Source organism: Vipera berus (assembly GCF_964194415.1).
Source record: "Vipera berus genome assembly, chromosome: Z".
In the NCBI taxonomy this organism is placed as follows: Eukaryota; Metazoa; Chordata; class Lepidosauria; order Squamata; family Viperidae; genus Vipera; species Vipera berus.
Window position 1 is genome coordinate 116785383 of NC_138205.1, and position 21874 is coordinate 116807256.

At 37.5% G+C, this 21874-nt stretch overlaps 1 long non-coding RNA gene across 1 annotated transcript; it reads left to right on the top strand.

Annotated features, from left to right (window-relative positions):
- Window positions 1-15205: 15205 nt before the first annotated feature.
- LOC308677497 lies at window positions 15206-15365 on the top strand. Its single transcript, XR_014028508.1, has 2 exons — window positions 15206-15253; window positions 15311-15365. It is a non-coding gene; the product is annotated as an uncharacterized lncRNA (long non-coding RNA).
- Window positions 15366-21874: the final 6509 nt, after the last annotated feature.

Sequence of the window (21874 nt, forward strand, 5' to 3'; positions counted from 1 at the left end):
GCAGGCCAAGATATTATAATTTTAAAGGAGATACCTCCAAAAATTCTTAGAAAAAAGAAAGATTTCGCTTTTCTGTCCGATGAGCTTAAGAAGCGACAAATTCAGTTTAGATGGGAAATACCCAATGGAATTGTGGTGAATTATGCAGGGACGAGGTACAGGTTGAATACAATTTTAAAAGCAAAAGATTTTTATACTAAGGTCCTTAAAGCAGGCTCACCACCGTCTCCTTGAGTTAAAAGAATAGAAGTAAGACAAGAAGACAAACAATTGAGTGAAGGGGCAATGTCATTGCTTCTTGAGGAGATGCGGCAGGCTGAGACTATGGAGCAGAGTTTGGTGTTAAAGGAGGACCCGAAAGAACAGAGGATGACTAGGGCTGCATACAAGCGTATGGAAAAAGAGCAAAAACAGAAGCTTGTATCGGGTCTAACTACACAAGATGCGGCTGTTTCAGAGCCTGTGATAGGAGCACGTCCAAAGAGAGCAACAGGTGATCTTCAGGCTATGTTCCAAAGGCTCATGGTCACCAGAGATGGAATGTTAATGGCTTAAATTCACCACAGAAAAGAAAGTATTTTATTATTTGAAACAACATAATAATGACATTGTTTGTTTACAAGAGACACATATTGCATTAAAAGACCAAAAGTATCTGGCTAATTCCTGATTGGGAACACATTTTGCATCTTTTGCCCTGGACAAGAAGGCTGGAGTGGTCATTTATTTAAGAAAAGATTTTTCGGCTAGATTAATTGAATCAGACAAACAAAGGAGATATGTTAGTATTGAATTAATGCTACAAGGAAAGAAAGTTCTTCTTATTGGATTATATGCTCCAAATCAACAACAGCAAAAGTTTTTCAAATTTTTACATCAGAAACTAATTGAATTGGGTTACAAATCTGTTATTATGATGGGGGACTGGAATGGAGTTTTGGACCTATCTGAAGACAAGAAGGGATCCTTCAAAAACTTTTCTTATTCAAAATTGCCTAAAGCTTTTTTTGATTTGAAGGAGGATCTGGAACTAAGAGATGTATGGCGGGAAAGGAATATGAAAGACAAAGATTTTACTTTTTTTTGGATAGACATAAATCTTTCTCTAGGATTGACTTTATTTTAATTACTACTGATCTTTTCTCTAGGGTTAAGAACGTTAAGATTTTTCCTAGGACATTGTCGGATCATAGTCCTGTTTGGTTGGAGTTTTTTGCTGAAGATGGTAGTAGAAGATCCTGGAGACTGAATGAAAATTTATTTACAAATGAGGTGTTCCTGCAGAAATGTAGAAAACATGTGAAAGAATTTTTTGTTATAAATATGCATAAAGGTACATCGATGGGAATGGTTTGGGACGCCAGTAAAGCTTATATGAGAGGGGTCTTGATTTATATGAACAATGCTTATAGGCGTAAGCAAATGCAAAAATGTATAGATCTTGAGGAAGAGATTAAATCTAAGGAGAAAGACATTATTTTGAATCCATTGGATAATAATTTAAGGATTTTGACACATTTATTGAAAGAACAATTTAGTATGCTATTGGCTGACCAAGTAGCAACTAATTTGCGTTATACTAGACATAATACTTTTTGTAACGCTAATAAGCCTGGTAGGTGGTTGGCTTACCAATTAAGGAAGAAACAGAAATCACGTACTATAGATAAAATAGAATATAAAGGAAAAGAAGTCTATCAACAAAAGCTGATTAAGAGGAGTTTTTTAGATTTTTATTCGAAATTATATTCTAGAGAAAACATACAAGCTTTAGATATAGATAAGTATTTACAGGAAGCTCATTTTCCAAGACTTTCAAAAGAACAACAACTTGAGATAAATCGCTTAATAACAACAGAGGAAATCTCTTTAGCTATTAAACAGTTGAAAGTGGGCAAGGCCCCTGGAACAGATGGATTAACAGCAATTTATTATAAAATGTTGTTGGTTGAAATGATTGAACTTTTAAAGATCTTGTTTAATGAAATTCAGACTGGAGGAGCAGTTCCTCCATCTTGGAGGACAGCTTTTGTATCATTGATTCCAAAGGAGGATCAAGACCTTACTCAACCTAAAAATTATAGACCTATATCGCTTTTGAATACAGATTATAAGATTTTTGCTAAAGTATTGGCTAATAGATTAATGCAAGTTTTAAAACAAATGATTCATAGTGATCAATCGGGATTTATATCTGGAAGGTATATGAAATATAATGTAAGACAAATTGTAAATTTGCTTGAATACTTGGATAAGAACAACCAAGTCCCTGCAGCATTGATATTTTTAGATCCAGAGAAAGCTTTTGATCAATTGAATTGGCAATTCTTATTGAGAGTTGTTGAGGAAATGAATTTTGGAGAAGGATTCCTACATTCTATTAAAGCTATATATCAACAACAAACTGCACAAATTATAATTAATGGGGGGGGGGCTAACAGAGACGTTTAAAATTGAAAAAGGTACAAGACAGGGATGCCCCCTATCACCATTATTGTTTGTTCTAACGTTAGAGATTTTATTAATTAAAATTTGAGAGTCCTCTATGATAAAGGGAATTAAAATAAAACAGAATGATTATAGACTGAGACCTTTTGCTGATGACTTGGTTGTGACAGTATCTCAACCGATACAATCGGTTATAGATTTGATGGAAATTATAACTCAGTATGGTAAGGTTTCTGGGTTTAAGGTGAATAGTAATAAGACTAAGATATTATCTAAGAATATATCTATGAGTGAAAGGGAAATGTTAATTAAATTAACAGGTTTTGAAAGTGAAAAAGGTTAAGTATTTGGGAGTGTATATTGCAGCTTCAAATGTAAAATTATATAAGAATAACAATGAAACATTATGGTTGAAGATACAAAGGGATTTAAATAATTGGAAAAAAATACAATTATCTTTATTGGGAAGAATCGCAGTTGTTAAAATGAATGTTCTGCCAAAGTTTCTCTTTTTGTTTCAAATGATACCTATATTGAAAAAGGATGCCAATCTTGATGAATGGCAGAAGGGTATTAATAAATTTATTTGGGCAGGGAAAAAACCAAGAGTTAAATTTAAGATTTTACAAGATGCTAGGGAAAGAGGGGGACTCAAGGCGCCGAATTTGAAACTGTATTATGATGCGGTGGTCTTGACATGGGTGAGTGATTGGCTTAATTTAACTAATAAGAGAATACTTCACCTTGAGGGTTGGGATTTGGTATATGGATGGCATGCATATTTGCTTTATGATAAAAAGGTGAATAGGGCTCTCAAATCTCATATTCTTAGAAGTGCCTTGTTGCGTGTCTGGAAAAAGTATTATTATAAGTTAAATTATATAGATGGTTCTTTAGTTGTGGTCAAAGTTTGGGCTTTCATATCTGGGCTGTCTTCTTGTTCCTTCACATAGCCTCTTAGTATTTCATTGGTAGTGGTAAGAGTTTGAATTAGTATTTATAACATAGTGAGAGTTTGATCTTCATCCATAAAGAAATTTTGTTCCTTGCCTTCTTCCATATTGGTATTTTAAACTAAAAGCTTTGCACTTAGAAAATTCGAGAGAGAGATTATTTTTTCTAGTTAGGGAACATAGAGCCTTTTACAGCTGTGGTTTCAAAGCTCTCAAGGTTATGTATCAAGGTTATGTGGTCAAAGTTTGGGCTTTCATATCTGGGCTGTCTTATTGCTCCTTCACATAGCCTCTTAGTATTTCATTGGTAATGGTAAGAGTTTGAATTAGTATTTCCAACGTAGCAAGAGTTTGATATTCATCCATAAAGAAATTTTGTTCCTTGCCTTCTTCCATATTGGCATTTTAAACTAAAGGCTTTGCACTTAGAAAATCCAAGAGAAAGAATTTTTTTTCTAGTTAGGGAACACAGAGCCTTTCACAGCTGTTGTTTCAAAGCTCTCAAGGTTATGTATCTTATCTATTTCCCTGGGCAGTCAGCCAGGCCCCTTTTAAAGTTTCCCTTTGAGTCCCAAAGTTATCTTAATCTTTTTCAGTTTTTTTCTTTTTTTTTCATAAGAAGCCCAGATTTCCAACAGAAGTAAATAATGAAAAATAAAAAATAAAAAATCTTTCAGTCCACATGCTTTAAGAAATAAAGTTCCAATTGGGATTCAGTTACTTTTTCAATGTTTAAAACCCCCTGGGTATTTAGTCGCCGCTCTTTCTGGAGGAAGGGCTAAAGTCCCCCTTCTCTCACCGCAGGGGAAAGAATGCTTAATAGCTTAAGGAGGTACAGAAAGTAATTAGGGTGTAAAAGAGGTAGATCTCACCCAGTCTCTTCCACACTGCTTTAAGAGTTTCCTGGTAGAAAATGTGACTTGGCTGGTCCTTTCATCCGCTGGTTTGGAGGGATCTCCAGGTCTAATGGGAGAGTTGTGGCTCTCCTGTGATCCATCAAGCACCCTTCCTTTCTGGTCGCCTCTTTGGGGCAACTTTCAGCCCTTTTCAGGCCTCCCCAGCGATGCAAAACTGGACGGGGGAAGAGAGAGCAAGTCTCCCAACCATCCATAGCAGCTGCATGGCAAACCAGAAGTCCATAATTGCAAGCCTTAATTACAATAATAACTGTAATACAATTCCTATTTGAAATTGTTGATTTCAACAGCCCAGCTGATGTGCAATCAACTCCTTGCATAGTCATAGAATTATAGAGCAAGAAGACACCATTTAAGCCATCAAATTTAACCCTATCAGAAGAGAAAGACCAGATCCACATGTAAAGGTTCAATTAAATTGATTTATTGCTAAAAGCTATGCAAAGGAATCTTCTTATCTAACCTGCTTGAAGTAAGATAAGTTCCAAAAGCACTTAAGGGAAATTGGACTTTGTTTGTGGCTTTGTAATGATTCTAGGCTGATTTCATTTTTCACTCTGTTCCCAGGTTCTGCCATCCTTCTCTTACAACCCTCCCCTTCTTTAAGGATTTGTAATCAATAACTTTATCCTTATTGCGGCATCCCAACTTTTGTGGCAGGTTAGCAGTTAATCTGAAAGTGAACTCCCCCTCCCCAAAGGTAGTTAGAATATCTCCCATCTCAAACTGTTGATAAAATCAGAAATCACTTTATTAGCAAAACAGCACTGACTTTTAAATGGGATCACACATTCACCCCCCTTTTTTTCTTTATTTCTAGCCACTGAATGTCTTATCTCAATGTTTCTCAACCTTGGAAATTTTAAGATATTTGGATTCAAAAAGCACTGACATGGAAGGCCAGTTGGCAAAGGAAGAAAACCAGAGTAAGGCTGAAGAGAATTAGGGTTTTGATTTATTAGAGGGGATTTCATATTACTAATCAGAGGGTTGAATATGGTGGAAAATAGAATTTTTTAAGAAAATAAAATATTATAATTGAATAGGTAAGATGTATAACAAGACAAATAGATTTTGGTATCAAAAGGGAAAAAGGGAGAAGTTGAGATAAGGAGAATTTTGGTCATTTAATTTAAAATATTTAGAAATCAGCTGAATATAAGGATTTTATTTGTTTAATATTCAAATATTAGACCCAAATTAAAACACACACACACACACACACACACACACACACACACACACGTAGGTCTTGGCGTATTCAGGTCTTTTCCCGTGGAGGATTGAGGGTGTCTTGGCGACGTTTTGACGAGGTCCTACTCGTCATCTTCAGGCTGGTGTCTTCGGTTTCGTGCTTGTGCGAGCGAAGCGTCGCAAGACACCCTCAATCCTACACAGGAAAAGACCCGAATATGCCAAGACCTACATACCTATACCCATGAAAATCTACGAAAACACACACAGACACAGACAGACACAGACACAGACACAGACACAGACACACACACACACACACACACACACACACACATATCTCTCTCTGTGTGTGTGTGTGTCTGTGTGTGTGTGTGTAAATTTTTTGGCTTGCTAACAAACAATAAAGGGAGACAAATTTACACAAATATGAGCTGCCACTGTTGTGGCTACTGCCTGTAGATGGCCTTGGGTTAGGCTGAAACAGGAAATAAGATTTGTCCCATGTTTGGGACTTAAGCAAGTGCATTCTAAATACTTAACAAACATTTAACATATATATATGTTAAGCCCCCATTCAAAACACACTCCCACCCAATCAGAACACAGCTAACCCCCCATCCAATCAGAGCACACCTCCACCCACAGAACACACCCCCTCTGGCAGTTTAAAAAAGAAAAAAACAGCCACTACCACACACTTCTTCCAGAAGAACGAAGCTGAAGCCACCAGCCTGAGGATGACGGATGAGATTTCGTCGAAACGTTGCCCTGATACCTCCAATTCTATGTGGGGAAAAAAACGAATGACTAAAGATATATATATAATGGTTATATATATACTGCTCAATAAGACATCCTACTATTAAATACAGTACATTGTGTTGTTTAAGTGTTCCCTTTATTTTTGAGCAGCAAATATATATATATTCTTTTACAAAAAAAGCACTCTATACACACACACACACACACACACACACACAGAGAGAGAGAGAGAGAGAGAGAGAGAGAGAGAGAGAGAGAGAATGGTTTTGATTTATTGAAGGGGATACTGTATTATTAATTAGATGATTTAATATAGTGGAAAATAGATAACTTTTAGAAAATAGAACAAGACTTTACAAATGGATAAGATAAGATTTTGTTATGAATTGAGATAAGGGAAACTTTGGTTATGTAGAGTTTGGAAATTATAAATATCAAATGTTAATTTGAATATTGATGAGAAATTAAAGATTGGGAAAAAACTAATAACAGGACATTGATTGTCTATAAGAATTGAATGTAAATGCAATTAAGATATGTATAAGCTAAAATTTATTGATAAATGTAATAATAATGTTTTTACTTAGTTGATATAATAAGAACTGCATTAGCCTAATATGAGATAGTAAATATTAAGGGAAAAAGAAATATTTGATGTTGTAACTTGAGATTTATACTAAAGATTTATGTATGTTATTGAACTATCAATTAACCCAGCCAGCACATTGCTTTCTAAATACTTAAATGTAAAATTAGAAAACTAATAATATTTTTAGGTTGCCAGGATTTAAACATGTTGCCTTATCTGATCGTAATGCATCCAGATAAATGCATTGCATGGTGAACATATGTACTTTTATACGATTAAAAAACATTTCTATTATGCATTTCACATTTATTTTGGTTGAATGGCTAAAAAATATCTCTCACATTTGGTGACAATAAAGTAATTGCCAGAGGTTTTCAGATATTTTTTTCTGCTAATGAAGAATTATTTAAATTATTGGCATTTCATCATATATGAATTTGCCAGACATTTTAAGTGGTGCACAGAAAATGAGTAAAGAATGATGTAGAATGCAACGTCCTCTCAAAAGCAGAAATGTTTAAGAAAGAATGGAAGTACATATTATTCTGGTGAAAAGGGGGATCCTTCTTATCCTTCTCATTTTCTGATATCAATTATCCTTTTTTTAAATTATTCACTAGACAAGCCCTGACCCTTTAAGTCATAATTTAAGAGATATGTCCTTAGAAACTGAAAGCTCAAGGGTGGGCAGAAAGAGAAAATGACTTCTCAGTTCCTGTTGGCTTCTCCATTAAATTTCTTTGTGGAAAGGTGGCAGGGAGTATTAAAAATTCCTTCCTTCCTTCCTTCCTTCCTTCCTTCCTTCCTTCCTTCCTTCCTTCCTTCCTTCCTTCCTTCCTCCTTCCCTCCCTCCCTCCCTCCCTCCCTCCCTCCCTCCAGATAAATGACTGTTGGTGGATAAAGGAAGTAGAGAGAAGTTGTGTGAATGGCCAGTGGAGTGCAAGCACAGAAGGACAGAGAGAGGGGCTGTAGGTGGAGAAGACTTACTTGATTGGGAAGTTTACAGGGAGTGTGAGCAATCACAATTGACTTTAGAGTTCCTGCTGTCTTCCCCACTGACTTCTGGGAAGCTGTGTAAGGGAGTATTGAAAATGAGAATCATGTGACCACATCTGACGGTTCCAATGCATTGGTAGTGCTAAAGTGGCCACATCTTTTTGCAAATTTCATTCCCACAGGAGTTATGGGTCCTGCAATACCCATTTGAGTTCCTTTGATTCAATAGTTGTTGCCATATGCCCTCCAATTTCACCCAATTGAAGATTACAAAAAAAAAACAGACATCAGAATTTTTAGTAGTTTATAAATAAGCAGGGGAATTGGATGGGTGGGGAAAATCAACAAAGCCAAGATGGTGGCTGCATGATAACGCTCTATCTTGATGCAAGTATATACCTAAAAAGAGGGTGGGTCACACAACTGTGGCCACCATTTTAGAAATGGGTAGAGCTTGGGTGCCATCCTAGATCTCTTTTTGATCCACTCTGCAGACACTCCTGCTCACAAAATATCTAAATTAGAACAGGTGTGGTAGCTATTGGCTGAAATGTACTAAATGTGGCTCACAGGATCTGTTAGGAGCCAACACATCCAGAAAATGAGAATTCAGGTAAAGTGTTGGAAGGAAAAAAAACCCCTCCATTCTCTGTGACTGTCTCATTTGTGTGAACAAGGAGGGAAAGTGAGAGACACACTGTTTTAAAGGTCACTTTTAAAAAATGAAAATACAGACAAAAACCACCAACTTATCCATTTCCTAATCCAGGCTAACAGGTTTGGGTGAATTCAGTGACTACTACTGCCTCCAACAACGTATTTTGTATGTTCTCTTTATCTCAGGAAATTTTATGAATTGCATATTTTCAGTAAGGCAAAAAGTTGGTGGATTCCATTGTTCTAAAAAAACCTGACTAATCAGGTTTGAACTAGTGAACCTCCTAGACAGATCACATATCCAGGATGTGCAGCTGATACCATTTCACCCCTGAGAGATATTCCCAAGGAAATTATGGAGCATTTAAATCTTTCACAGTCCTTTTCAAATGGTCTCTGAATGAAGAGATTGTCAGGACCGCTGATCTTAATCTGGGAATCCATTTTAAAGAGACTCAGGAGAATAAACTTGAAGCTAGGGGATAACAAAACAGCATTTGAGTTCCTTAACAAATGAGAGACCGATAAAGGAGAATTCAAAGATGATGATGATGACAACGACGACGACAACAACAACAACAACAACATGGAAATAGATCCTTTGCCTCAAAGGGAATTAATATAGAGAATATGAAGTAAGATTAATGTCATCTCTTTATCAACCTGAAGCATCATATATCTGGGGATTTGGGAAGAATTTCAAAATCAGTAATACAAGACCTAGCTAAAATAAATATGCAGGTTTACTCAGAGAGTACAGATCCTCAAATCTTTAACAACCCTTTGTTCTCCCACAAACATCAGGTAGGCATGAGAAAACAAACAGGGCTAAAAAAATAAATAAAATAAGGGTCTTGACTTCTATGTTTTCATAATCTTATATTAATGTTCTTAAAGCTATACGTTGCTATCAATTGGAAGCTGGATAAACAGTTGAGTCAAACAACAGTCAAGTTTCTGAGCCAGGAAACAAGTCAAAGATGAGTCAGGAAAGGAAGGAGGAAAAAAGAGATGATAATCACCCAGGCAACAGGGTTATGCAAACTTGGAACATGGTTCAGAAAAAGAGTGGTGGACCCCACACAGGCATAGCATCTCTCTGCTATTCCTTAAAGCAGTCTTATGTTTGTATTAGTAACGTTTTATAAAACTCTAGTAAGACCACACCTGGAATACTGTAACCAATTTTGATCACCACACTACAAAAAAGATGTTGAGACTTTGCAGAAAATTCAGTGAAGAGCAACTAAAATGATCAAACACCTGGAGACTAAAACATATGATGAACGGTTGCAGGACTTGGGTTTGGCTAGCCTAAAGAAAAGAAGAAATGGGAAACATGATAGTATACCAGTATTTGAGGGGCTACCACAAAGAAGAGGGCGTCAAACTTTTCTCCAAAGCATCAGAGGGAATAACAGGAAACAATGGTTTGAAACTAATCAAGGAGAGAAGCAACCTGGAAATAAGGAGAAACATCCTAACAGTTAGGACAATTAACCAGTGGAACAGCTTGCCTTCAGAAATCATGGGTGCTCCATCACTGGAGGTTTTTAAGAAGAGACTAGACAGTCACTTGTCTGAAATGGTATAGGTTCTCCTGGTTAAGCAGGGGGCTGGACTAGAAGACCTCCAAGGTCCCTTCCAACTCTCTTCTATTCTGTTGCTGCATAGCCTCATGTAGAAGCTTGTTAGCCTCATGTTAGCCCTTCAAAGCAGAGCAGACTGAATTATGATTATACCTCAAAGAGATATATGATCAGATTCACTATGCATATTTCATACTATAGCAATAGCACGTAGACTTATATACTGCTTCACAGTGCTTTATAATCCTCTTTAAGCAGTTTACAGAGTCAGCATATTGTCCCTCATTTTACCAATCTCAGAAGGATGGAAGGCTGAGTCAACATTGAGCTGGTGAGAATCGAACTGCCAAACTGCTGGCAGTCGGCAGTCAGCTGAAGTAGCTTCCACTACTGCATTCTAACCACTGTGCCTCCATGGCTCTACTATGAATAGATGTTTCATACTATGAAAACTCACAGTGTTAAGTTAGTTCATGTACTCATGGCAAATTCTAGGGTGCAGCACCATACAGATAGTCCTCAGGTTACAACCAGTGGCTTTGCAATCATTGAAAATTTCAACCTAACTAAAAAAGGCAAGTTACAATCTGGATCTGAAGTTTTGATGGTCGATCCCACCCCTATGATCACATGACCTCAGTTCAGGTTCTCAGCGACATCAGCACAGTTATATATATTTATATAAATATGACACGGTGGCTCAGTAGGTTAGGATGCTGAGCTTATCGATCAGAAGGTCAGCAGTTTGGCGGGTCGAATCCCAAGTGCTGTGTAACAGAGTGAGCGCCTGTTACTCGTCCCAGCTTCTGCCAACCTAGCAATTCAAAAGCACATTAAAATGTAAGTAGAAAAATAGGACCACTACAGTGGGAAGGTAACAGTGTTCTGTGTGCCTTTGGAGTCTAGCCATGCCAGCCACATGACCACGGAGACATCCTCAGACAAGTGCTGGCTCTTTGGCTTTGAAACGGAGATGAGCACCGGCCCCTTGAGTTGGAAACGACTAGCACGCATGTGTGGGGGAACCTTTACCTTTACCTTTTTATAGTTCTATGCGGTGTCCCACTATTAAGCAACTATGGTTTATGACAGTTTTGTGGATAACCAGAACTTCTGCTTTTTGACAAACCCATGCCACAGTAAACAATGGGTTCTCTTAACAACTGCAGCATTTGCTTAACCACCTTTGTGTTCGTTTTATGACCACAATGTTTGCTTTATGCAATGACTACTGCAAAAATCTTCGTAAAATTGGGTTGGTGACAATCTGTTTTATGATCATTATGACTTACAGCAATAACAGGCAAGTTTCATTATAGTTGTAACTTAAGGACTAGCTGATGGATGTACATGGTGATCTATAGGTCCTGTATAATTGGAAGAAAAGGTGTTGACAAGCAATTAAAATGAATCACAGGTTAAAACACCCTATCTGATGAATGTAAGATTCTAGGCAGAATTGAAGGGAAGTGATCTGTATATTTCTGTTTTGGTTAGTTGACTCAGAATAAAGATATATTTTGTTCAGTTGTGATCCAGTTCTATATCCACCTTTAAATACTTTTTCCTGCTAATGAACTTGATGGGTATAATTGATAGATAATTTCTCTAGCTTCTTGGAAAAAGCTACTTTTATGAGAAGCATGATTTATTTATTAAAACCAAGAAATGAAACAGAATGGGATGCAGTGAATAACTGGATTCAATTCTGTTTGCATTTTTATTTTACAACATTTCCTTGAACCAAAGAGCAGTTCTCCCACAAACTTTCATCACATTACGTCTGAAGTTTCATGTCGTTTGCAGTGATAATCATTGATACAATAGACACAGAGCAGGTGGTACGCATAATTCCTGTGAATTAGCCCAGCTTAATTTCCCTGTATGTCAGTTCTGTCAGCTTTGTCTCACAAAGAAGCATTTGCAAGCAGCTTAGCTTGTACAATAATTAGGCTACTTTGGTTTCACCATTTTGCTACATGGTTTGGCAAGTGATAAATATTCTACTGTGTTATCTGCTTGTGACATTGCAAAAAATGATTTAAAAAAAATAAAATGAGCTTTTCCAAGGCTCTAAGGTCACACATTGGCTGAGATCTGTAGCAGCCTAGGCTTTTCTCAGTAAAGCTTTAACCAGAGGGTGAATTGAGCAATAAGCCCAGGCTAGATTTCCGGGGAGAAAACTCAGCAAAGAGGCATTGCAGTTGAATCTAGTAATTAACAATGCTGACCTCTGCGCTTGCATTGGAGAAAACCAGGAATTTCCAAGGGATAGACCAAACAGGGGAATAAAAAAACTTTCTGTATGTGATTTATGGTTTTGAAGATCGGCAGGATATATTATAGAAAAAAGAGTAGTATGATGAAACTTTGGAGAGAGATAAGTTGAAATATACTAATACTGATAACTGCTGCAAAAATCCACTTCTAAATATCTTTATATCTTGTTTCTTTCTGTTTTATTTTCCTTCCACTTTTGTTCTTCTATTGAACTTTTTGCTGTTTGCTTTTTCTTTAATTTCTTTGTCTATTTCTATTTCCCCAAAATAAGACCTATCTCGAAAATAAGCCCTAGGTTGAAATTTATGCTTGTGCCTAATATAAACCCTACCCCCAAACTAAACCCCAGTTTGGGGGCAAGGCGCACATGTAAAAATCAAGCTAGGGTGGGGTGTGTGTGGAGCTGCTCCACGTACCCCGCACAGCTTACCTTAGGACTGCTGCAGCCAGACTTCCCACACCCCAACATCTGTTTCACCACTGCCCAAGTTCTTCTGCGGCCACTTGTGACTGCATGCCACATGGAGCATCAGCCACTGCTGCCGCTCATGGCAAGATACTGCATGGCTCATCATGCTGATCATGCCAGTGCTGCCACTTGTGGCTCATTGCACTGATCGTGCCACTGTTGCTGCTTGCGGCACCAGTGGCACCAGTGCAAAAAGCCACACAGTGTCCTACACAAATGGTGGCAGCAGCACAATGGTGCGGCGAGCCACACGACTTCCTGCTATGGGCAGCAGCAGTGGCGTGATTGATGCAATAAACCAAGCAGTTTCTGGTGTGAGCAGCAGAAGTGGTACAATGTGCCACATGGCGTGCAGCTGCTAGTGGCTCTAGAAGAACTCAGGCAGCAGCACGACAGGTGTTGCGGCATTTAGGCCTGGCTGAGGCAGTCCTAAGGGAAGTGGGTAAGACATCCCCTGAAAATAAGACCAGGTGCTTCTTTTGGACGGAAAAATATATATAAGACTGAGTCTTATTTTTGGGAAAACATGGGTGTTAGTTTGTATTAGTGGTTATTTTCTTCCTTAAATTTTTAATTTTTCACATTCACATTCACATTTCTTCTTCTTCTTCTTCTTCTTCTTCTTCTTCTTCTTCTTCTCCTCCTCCTCCTCCTCCTCTTCCTCCTCCTCCTCTTCCCTTTCTCCCAAGGCCATTCCCATTTGCCATTCCCATTTGGATTTGTAGAGTTGTATTCAACACTGGTAATAAATTAAGGTAGAGCTCCTTCAAATGTCCAGATAATGTTTCATTCTTTCCTTTATTGTACCTCACCCATAGACAGAAATCTTGCTAAATTAAAGCAAACTACTTACATCATTACTTTTGAGAACTCCTAGGGAGGGGCTGTTTTGATTCCCTTCCTCTCATTCAACCATCTAAACCTCACTGTCTTTTGCTACTCTGGAATGCACTCCCTCCCTCTGGGGAATCCAGACAACATTCCATGACAGTGATCTTTGGCCTGTCATTCCCTTTCAACCCTGGGAAGGAAGCAATGGCAAACTAGTTCTGAAAAAGTTGCCGAGAAAACTTTCCAGGCAGTCTCTGAGAATCAGATATGATTGAAGGAAAAGAAACAAGACTCTGCATTTGCAAATGTTTATTTAACATGTCATAAAATGAAGCAAAAAAGAGCACACTGTGAGCTAGTAGGGGGGAAATTACAGAAGAAATAGTTTGATGTTGAATTGACTTATCTTTGATATGTTCTAATGATAAATAAAAGAAGAAATAATTAGTATAAGCCTATATGTAGTCTATCAACAGATATCAGTGAAAAACAGATCATTTTAAGTGGTTAAAATCAAACAATAATCATGTTTAGTTTTAGTTTAGTTTTATTTAATTTGTATACCGCCCTTCTCCTTGGTAGGGACTCAGGGCGGTTCACAGGGCATATATAAAAAAGACAATACAAAAATTAAAAAAGATTAAACCAATGCCCAGTTAAAAACAGTAATACAATTCTAAAACGACAATTTAAAACCCATAACCCCCCGTCAGGCCAGACCAGCTAATTCAAATAGGTGGGTCTTCAGGCCACGACGGAAAGTTCGGAGATCTGATGCCGTCTGGAGCTCCACCGGCAGTTGGTTCCATAATGCCGGAGCGCCCACAGAGAAGGCTCTCCCCCTGGGGGCCACCAGTCGGCATTCCCTGACTGGCGGCACCCTGAGGAGGCCCTCTCTGTGGGAACGCACAGGGCGGAGGGGAGTTGATGCCGGCAGCAGGTGGTCCCCGAGGTAACCCGGACCCATGCCATGTAAGGACTTAAAGATCATAACCAAAACCTTGAACCTCACCCGGAAGACAACTGGTAACCAATGCAGCTCGCGGAGCAAAGGTGTAACATGGGAGTACCGGGAAACTCCCAAGACAACTCTCGCGGCCGCATTCTGTACCAGTTGGAGCCTCCGAGTGGTCTTCAAGGGAAGCCCCATGTAGAGAGCATTACAGTAGTCAAGGCGAGAGGTCACGAGCGCATGAGTGACCGTACACAGGGCATCCCGGTCCAGATAGGGCCGCAACTGGCGCACCAGGCGGACCTGGGCGAAAGCCCTCCTAGTCACGGCCACTATATGATCTTCCAGGGTAAGCCGTGAATCTAGGAGGACTCCCAAGTTGCGAGCCCTATCCACAGGGGGTAAGAGCTCACCCCCCATAGATAGAGATGGAACATTTTGAATGTCCCGGGATGCCGGAATGTACAGCCACTCAGTATTGACCTGAGAGTATATATATATATATATATTTATATATATATGTATGTATGTATGTATGTATGTATGTATATATATATATATATATATGATCATCTTAGCCTCCCAAATTCTTTATTAGCAATTTGAATAATTTGCACAAATAATGAGCTGTCATAAGTTGACTAGTTCCTGTGGATAAGCCCTGAGCCAGGCCAAAACAGGAATGAAAGAGTTAATTAGCAAGGTCCATTCAAAAAAAAACAAAACCTTGACAAATACTTAAACATACATTTGCCTTGCCTTCCAGCTAATATAAGAGAGACAGAACCTGTGGCTCAGGAGGTTAAAACACTTCCTGATATACAATCAGCCCGGGTTCGAATCTCAGATAAAGGGTATGACTAACTGATGAGAACATAAATGAGTTCGAAATGATCATCTTAGCCTCCCAAATTCTTTATTAGCAATTTGAATAATTTGCACAAATAATGAGCTGTCATAAGTTGACTAGTTCCTGTGGATAAGCCCTGAGCCGGGCCAAAACAGGAATGAAAGAGTTAATTAGCAAGGTCCATTCAAAAAAAAAAAAGCCTTGACAAATACTTAAACATATATATATATATATATATATATATATATATATATATATATAGTATGAGTCACCTGAATAAAATGTAACTTTGGGATAGATCACATTTAACTAGATTCTCAAATTAAACCATTTTCTAAGTTCATACAAGTCAAGGAGCTATAAGCTCAATGTATCAAGTTGGATTTACAGAATATGCTGAGCTGCACGAAAATTAACCAAAGTAGACACCAATGGGGATTCATACAGTTGACCCATGTAGCCATGACGTTTTGCATTGATTTAATTGAGCACATGATTGTATACACAGTTCTAGCATTTCGCATACAAAAGACAAGGCAGGGCAAGGCAGAGGAAGATGTGCAATTCTGATGGTGATGAGCAAAAGAAACCTGGGAGGACATAGAGGGAAGTTCATTCTCCAACTTGGCCATAGGTGAACCTCAAAACACAGATTGTGCAGCTATGCTACAAATAAAGGTATCGTCATTTAAAATACATATTTGGAAAGATTCAGGCCTCATATATAATATAGAATGGCTACTTAATTTATATCTCATTTATCCACTGGAACTTAAGAGGATATATATATCATTCATTGTAGTGGTTGGGCAGAAGAATGACTGGTTGAAAATCACTCAGCAGCTTCAATGACTGTTGGTGGCCTTGTATTCAGATCTCCTAGTCAAGTGCTAAAATATTATCCGTTGTCCTCTGGTAGTCATCTTTACAGCATATTAGTTGGCTGTATGGACTTGCTCCTTCTTCCTGCTGCAGCTAGAGAAGCTTGGTGAATGAATGAATTTAGGATGTAATATTTGGATTCTAAAGCTTTATGATTACATTTTAAAAATTGTACTTATGTTGCTTATTACATACTGCAAGCTTTGAATGCTCCTGAAGCAAGGGATAAGGGAGGGGTGGTAATGCACATACAACTAAACAATAAAATCAAGTGCTATTTTTATAGAGTGCAGTATTCAGAGCCACCCTTGGCAACATTAAGATAAAGGACTTCAACTTCCCCTAGCTGGAGAATTCTGGGACTTGGAAGTCCAAATATCTTAAATGTGCCAAGGTTGAGATACATTGTCTTAAGAAAATTAAGCAGAGACAGTTATGGTTATATAAGCCAAAGTATAAGCTTAGAAAATACCAGAAATATTGTATGAAAAAGAAATTTATATTAACTTCTAATTCAGTAGCCACACTTTTTAGATTCAGTTATTATATTCTGTATGAATAAAGTAGAATTCCTGTCAGATTTCTTGTGTTGGAAGGATTGACATTTAGAGATACCAAGCTACTTTAAACTTAGGTAGACATTTAAATGCTGCTGGTGTCTTCAGAGATTCCTTGGTTCCAGTTTGGTTTGCATCAGATCAGCGGTAAATGCTTGGAGATTTCCTAGATTGCTTTAATTTTACCTGAGAGCAATTCATTGGAGGTGCTCTTGGATTGAGCAAAAGAGTTTACTTTCCCCCTTTTCGATAACTATTCTTTCTTCACCATTCCTCAGTATGCCTTTGCTTTTCTCAAGATGTTTTTGAGATTTACTATTGCTTTCCCTCTAATAAAGAGATGGAATAAACTGAAGATAAGTAAAATGTTGGTTTACAAATTGCAACAAGGTGACAAATCATATGACTGTGTTGTGGTATATCTGCCTGGAGCACGTTGAAGGTGTCTGAAGATCAGAGGTATCATTTTTCACAAGTGTTATCCATTCTCATTCAAGAACATTAATATATATGCCTACTTTCTGTTTTGCTCATGTTCTGATCGCATCTATTCCTGTCACTTTGATTGAAACTGTCAACTGACCTCATTATCCTGATGATCACCAGGATAGGTATCACAGCTTATACAGTTCACAGCAGTGAGCATGTCAGTAATGTGTCTCTGATCTAATGACTACAAGATGGGGTCACCTTCCTGGCATTCCAGCTTCCGTCATTCAGTATGAACAACAAACTTAACTATGAAATTATATGAGTAGTTCTGTAACCAGCTGCTTAAAGTAGGTCCTAAGAATGGTTAACCACTGAAATTAAATATAGTGCACTAGACAGGCATTGAATAGTCTATCTTGTTTTTATCTTCTTGCCTGATTGTGAATATTTGAGATATAGTCATGAGCCTTTATGCATCTTTTGAAGAAATCTCTATCAACTAATACTGGGCAATTTGTTTGCATATGTTTTTCTGCTGGTTTTTATTCAGTTCAATGTTAGAGAATTTGCTTATAGAATTTCTTCAGAGAAGAGAATTACTGAAAAATGGATGGATTGAAATGTTCCTGTCTCTATTCATTACAAAATAACCAAGGAATGTATATGTGAACGTATTTTTTTTACTGCATGGTCATTGCTAGTGTAAAATATCAAGGGAGGACATCATGATCTAGCACATCTAGTACTGAAATTACCTAATTGGGTAATGAAATATCTACAAGAAAACAACCAAGCTCAGAGAGCATCAAGGACCCCACAGTTCTATCCTAAGCTACAAACATTCTCCTCTTTTGGAACTGCCTCTGTTGGACTTTTATGACTTGTGGACTTCAACTTCTGGGAATTGAAGTCCACAAGTCATAAAGGGGCCATCATCCCCCACCACTGCCTTAAGAAAACACATGTATTTGAGAAATTGGTGAAGACATTTTGAAAAATCATCAACCCAATTTCTTTTCCAACATGTTTACTAGATCAGTGTTGGCAAAAGAAAGTAAAGATAATACTAATAGTTATATGTACCTTGGGTGCAATCCCAAAACATTTGGAGCACCATTTGAATAACACTAGCATTGACAAAATCACCATCAAACAATGGCAAAAGGTGGCTTTACTGGGACCAGCTTACATTCTGTGATGATACCTTGAACATGATCAAACAACAGCAGCTACCTATTCCAAGTCCTTGGAAAAAACTCAGTAGATGAATAAATGCTAAATCCAATCTAAACATCTAAGTGAAGGGTGACAAACCATAATAATTTATTAAACTTGTATGCCAGCTGACTCTCAACAACTCAGCTTAGTGACAAAAGACAGATCCGAATATACCACGTCCATTGCCCAGCATTTTGTAACACATGGTTTGCACATCCTCCCAGAGGTCATGGATAATGCAACATATATTCATTGTTTGAATGAAATAATGAATTTCATTAATAAGAGCTAGGAAAAATTAATTATAAACAATAGAAACAGTTGCAATTTATCAGACACAAAGCTAAGCCCCACTTCCCCAGAAATCATATTTCATGGTTTGATAGAATAGCAAAGAAGGATCTCTTTCAGGGGATTCAGCTGTACATGGAATGAGGATGCCATCTTCTTTTTCATCTTGAACAATGTCCATCTTGTGAATCAAAAATTTGGGCTTGCTAAAGGGGAACTTGACTTTCCAGATATTTCCAGCCAGTCACCTGCAGAAGTGTTGCTGGGACAAAGAATATTTGGAATATAGTTGGTAAAAAAAGGATCTGTCTTAAGGTGTGTGCACCATTCAAAATGGCCAGCTTCTTTTGTTTGTGTTTTATCCATATCTAACCTCAGCAGGTGGCAGCACCTGCTTAACATTATCTCAGCTTAGAAATTAAGCAGGCTCAGGTGTTGTTGGGTTGACAACCAGGAAACATGGGTTGCAGGCTAATCTGGGAAGTCCAAAATAATCTCAGAAGAATGCAATAGTAAACTGTATCTGTATTAAAAAAAAACCTGCATGAAGTGTCCAGGAGCGCTCTAGGAATTAAGCCCGACTTAAAGGAGACCTCTTTTTATCCATATTTAAGTGCAAATAGAAAGTGTTAATGACTCTTTAGATGTTGGATTTAAATTTGCAATGACAAGAATGCAGCTGCTGAAGACTTTGAACTGAGATTCTTGAAGCCTGACTGAGGGCATCTTGATATATCTTTGGCCTTCCCTCCCTCTTTTTAGATTGCAATTTGAATCTAAAGGAATCATGTTCTGTTCTAAGCAGGCCACAGTTGCCACCTGTTCATGTGATGTGAAAAGCTTACAAAGTTGACAATTATCACCCTATTTTTGTTCCCTTGCCACTTCTTAATATGAAAGGCAGGGAATTCACATTAGTAATTGCTGGGTTCTCTAGTACTTCATATTTCATATGAAAGTTGATCCAGTTTTGGAATTCTCCTCCTGCCAATAATTTAAGACAGCCGTTTTGAAACTGCTGAATGTGCTATCTTTCAGCAAGTGAAATAATCACATTTATCTTCCAACTGAACTTGTTCTTTAGTCTTTGCCAGCAAAACCATTATGAAGAAAGATAGAGACAAGATCAGTTCCCATGCATTCAGCTGAAAAATAATAACTATTTCTAATATTGTGTTGAATTAAATTCTTTGGCTGATGAATGTTTATGCATACACATTTAAATATGTTCCTAGTTTTTCTAGAAATAGTCAAGTGAGATTTATAAAAATATCTGTTTTCCAAATATTCTTACAATATATAAGATGATTAAGACCATTAAGACCTATTTCTTTCCCAAATTGTTTTGGTCCAAAATGAAGTCCAGTGTGCCCTTTTGGTTATTTTCATTATTGTGTTTGGTTGCTCTCTTATTTGTTATATTTGCTATTTTGTATATATTTACTGTTATCTGGTTATTTGGGTATTTGTTTTTCTGCTGTGCATTTCCCAGGGTCTCACTGTTTCAGCTGAACAGTCCTATAAATCCAATTAATTAATTAGGAGCAATTCTTTAATTTTTGCTTGCATGAGTCTCATTGTGGTCCATGATAGTTTGCCCAGGAAATTGCAGAGAACTCCAGATGAAAGCTGAACTTCTACCAACATCTAACCTTGACTGAATTTGTGAAGAATTACAGAGAAGAGCAACAAAGATGATTAGGGGACTGGAGGCTAAAACATATAAGGAACAGTTGCTGGAATTGGGTATGTCTAGTTTAATGAAGAGAAGGACTTGGGGTGACATGATAGCAGTGTTCCAATATCTCAGGGGCTGCCACAAAGAAGAGGGAGTCAAGCCATTCTCTAAAGCACCTGAAAGCAGGACAAGAAGCAACGGATGGAAACTAGTCAAGGAGAGAAGCAACCTAGAACTAAGGAGAAACTTCCTGACAGTTAGAACAATTAACCAGTGGAACAACTGCTTCCAGAAGCTGTGAATGCTCCAACACTAGAAGTTTTTAAGAAGAGACTGGCCAGCCATTTGTCTGAAATGGTATAGGGTTTCCTGACTGAGCAAAGATTGGACTAGCTGACCTCCAAGGTCCCTTCCATCATCATCATCATTATTATTATCATTATTATTATTATTATTATTATCATTATCATTATCATCATCATCATCATCATCATTATTATTATTATTATTATTATTATTATTATTATTATTATTATTATTATTATTATTATTTCTGAGTAAATATGTAGAAGATTATTAATTTGTATTTTACCATTGTTATTTTATATATTTGCACAGAGTATGTATGTATATACTGTATGTATGTATGTATGTATGTATATACTGTATGTATGTATGTATGTATATACTGTATGTATGTATGTATGTATGTATGTATTCCTTTAGGCTACTTTTCATGTACTGTTAATATGCTATACAGGTAGTCCTTGATTTATGATGACAATTGAGCCCAAGATTTCTCTTGCTAAGTGATAATTTGTTAAGTGAGTTTTGCCTCATTTTACAACCTTTCTTGCCCCAGTTGTTAAGTGAATCACCACAGTTGATAAGTTAGTAACACAGTTGTTAAGTTAATCTGGCTTTGCCATTGACTTTGCTTGTCAGAAGGAAGAAAAGGGGAGCACATGTCCCTAGGACACTTCAATCGCCATAAATATGAACCAGTTGACAAGCATCAGAATTTTGATCACATGACCAGAGAGAAGATGCATTGGTTGTAATTGTGAAAAATGGTCCTAAGTTACCTTTTTTATAATGCAGTTGTACTTCGAATGGACACTAAATGAACAGTTGTGAGTTGAGGACTACCTGTACACTGTTTATAAGGGGGTATTTTTTGGCCACTTATAAAATTCATAGACAGAGATTTTTCAGAAGTGTGTCTTGGATTGTTTGAACTGGTGATCTGGGATTTGCAGAAATTTTTACTAGGACTTTGCAGATCTTTGAGGAAATGCTTTTTTTGCATCATTGATGGCTGGAACT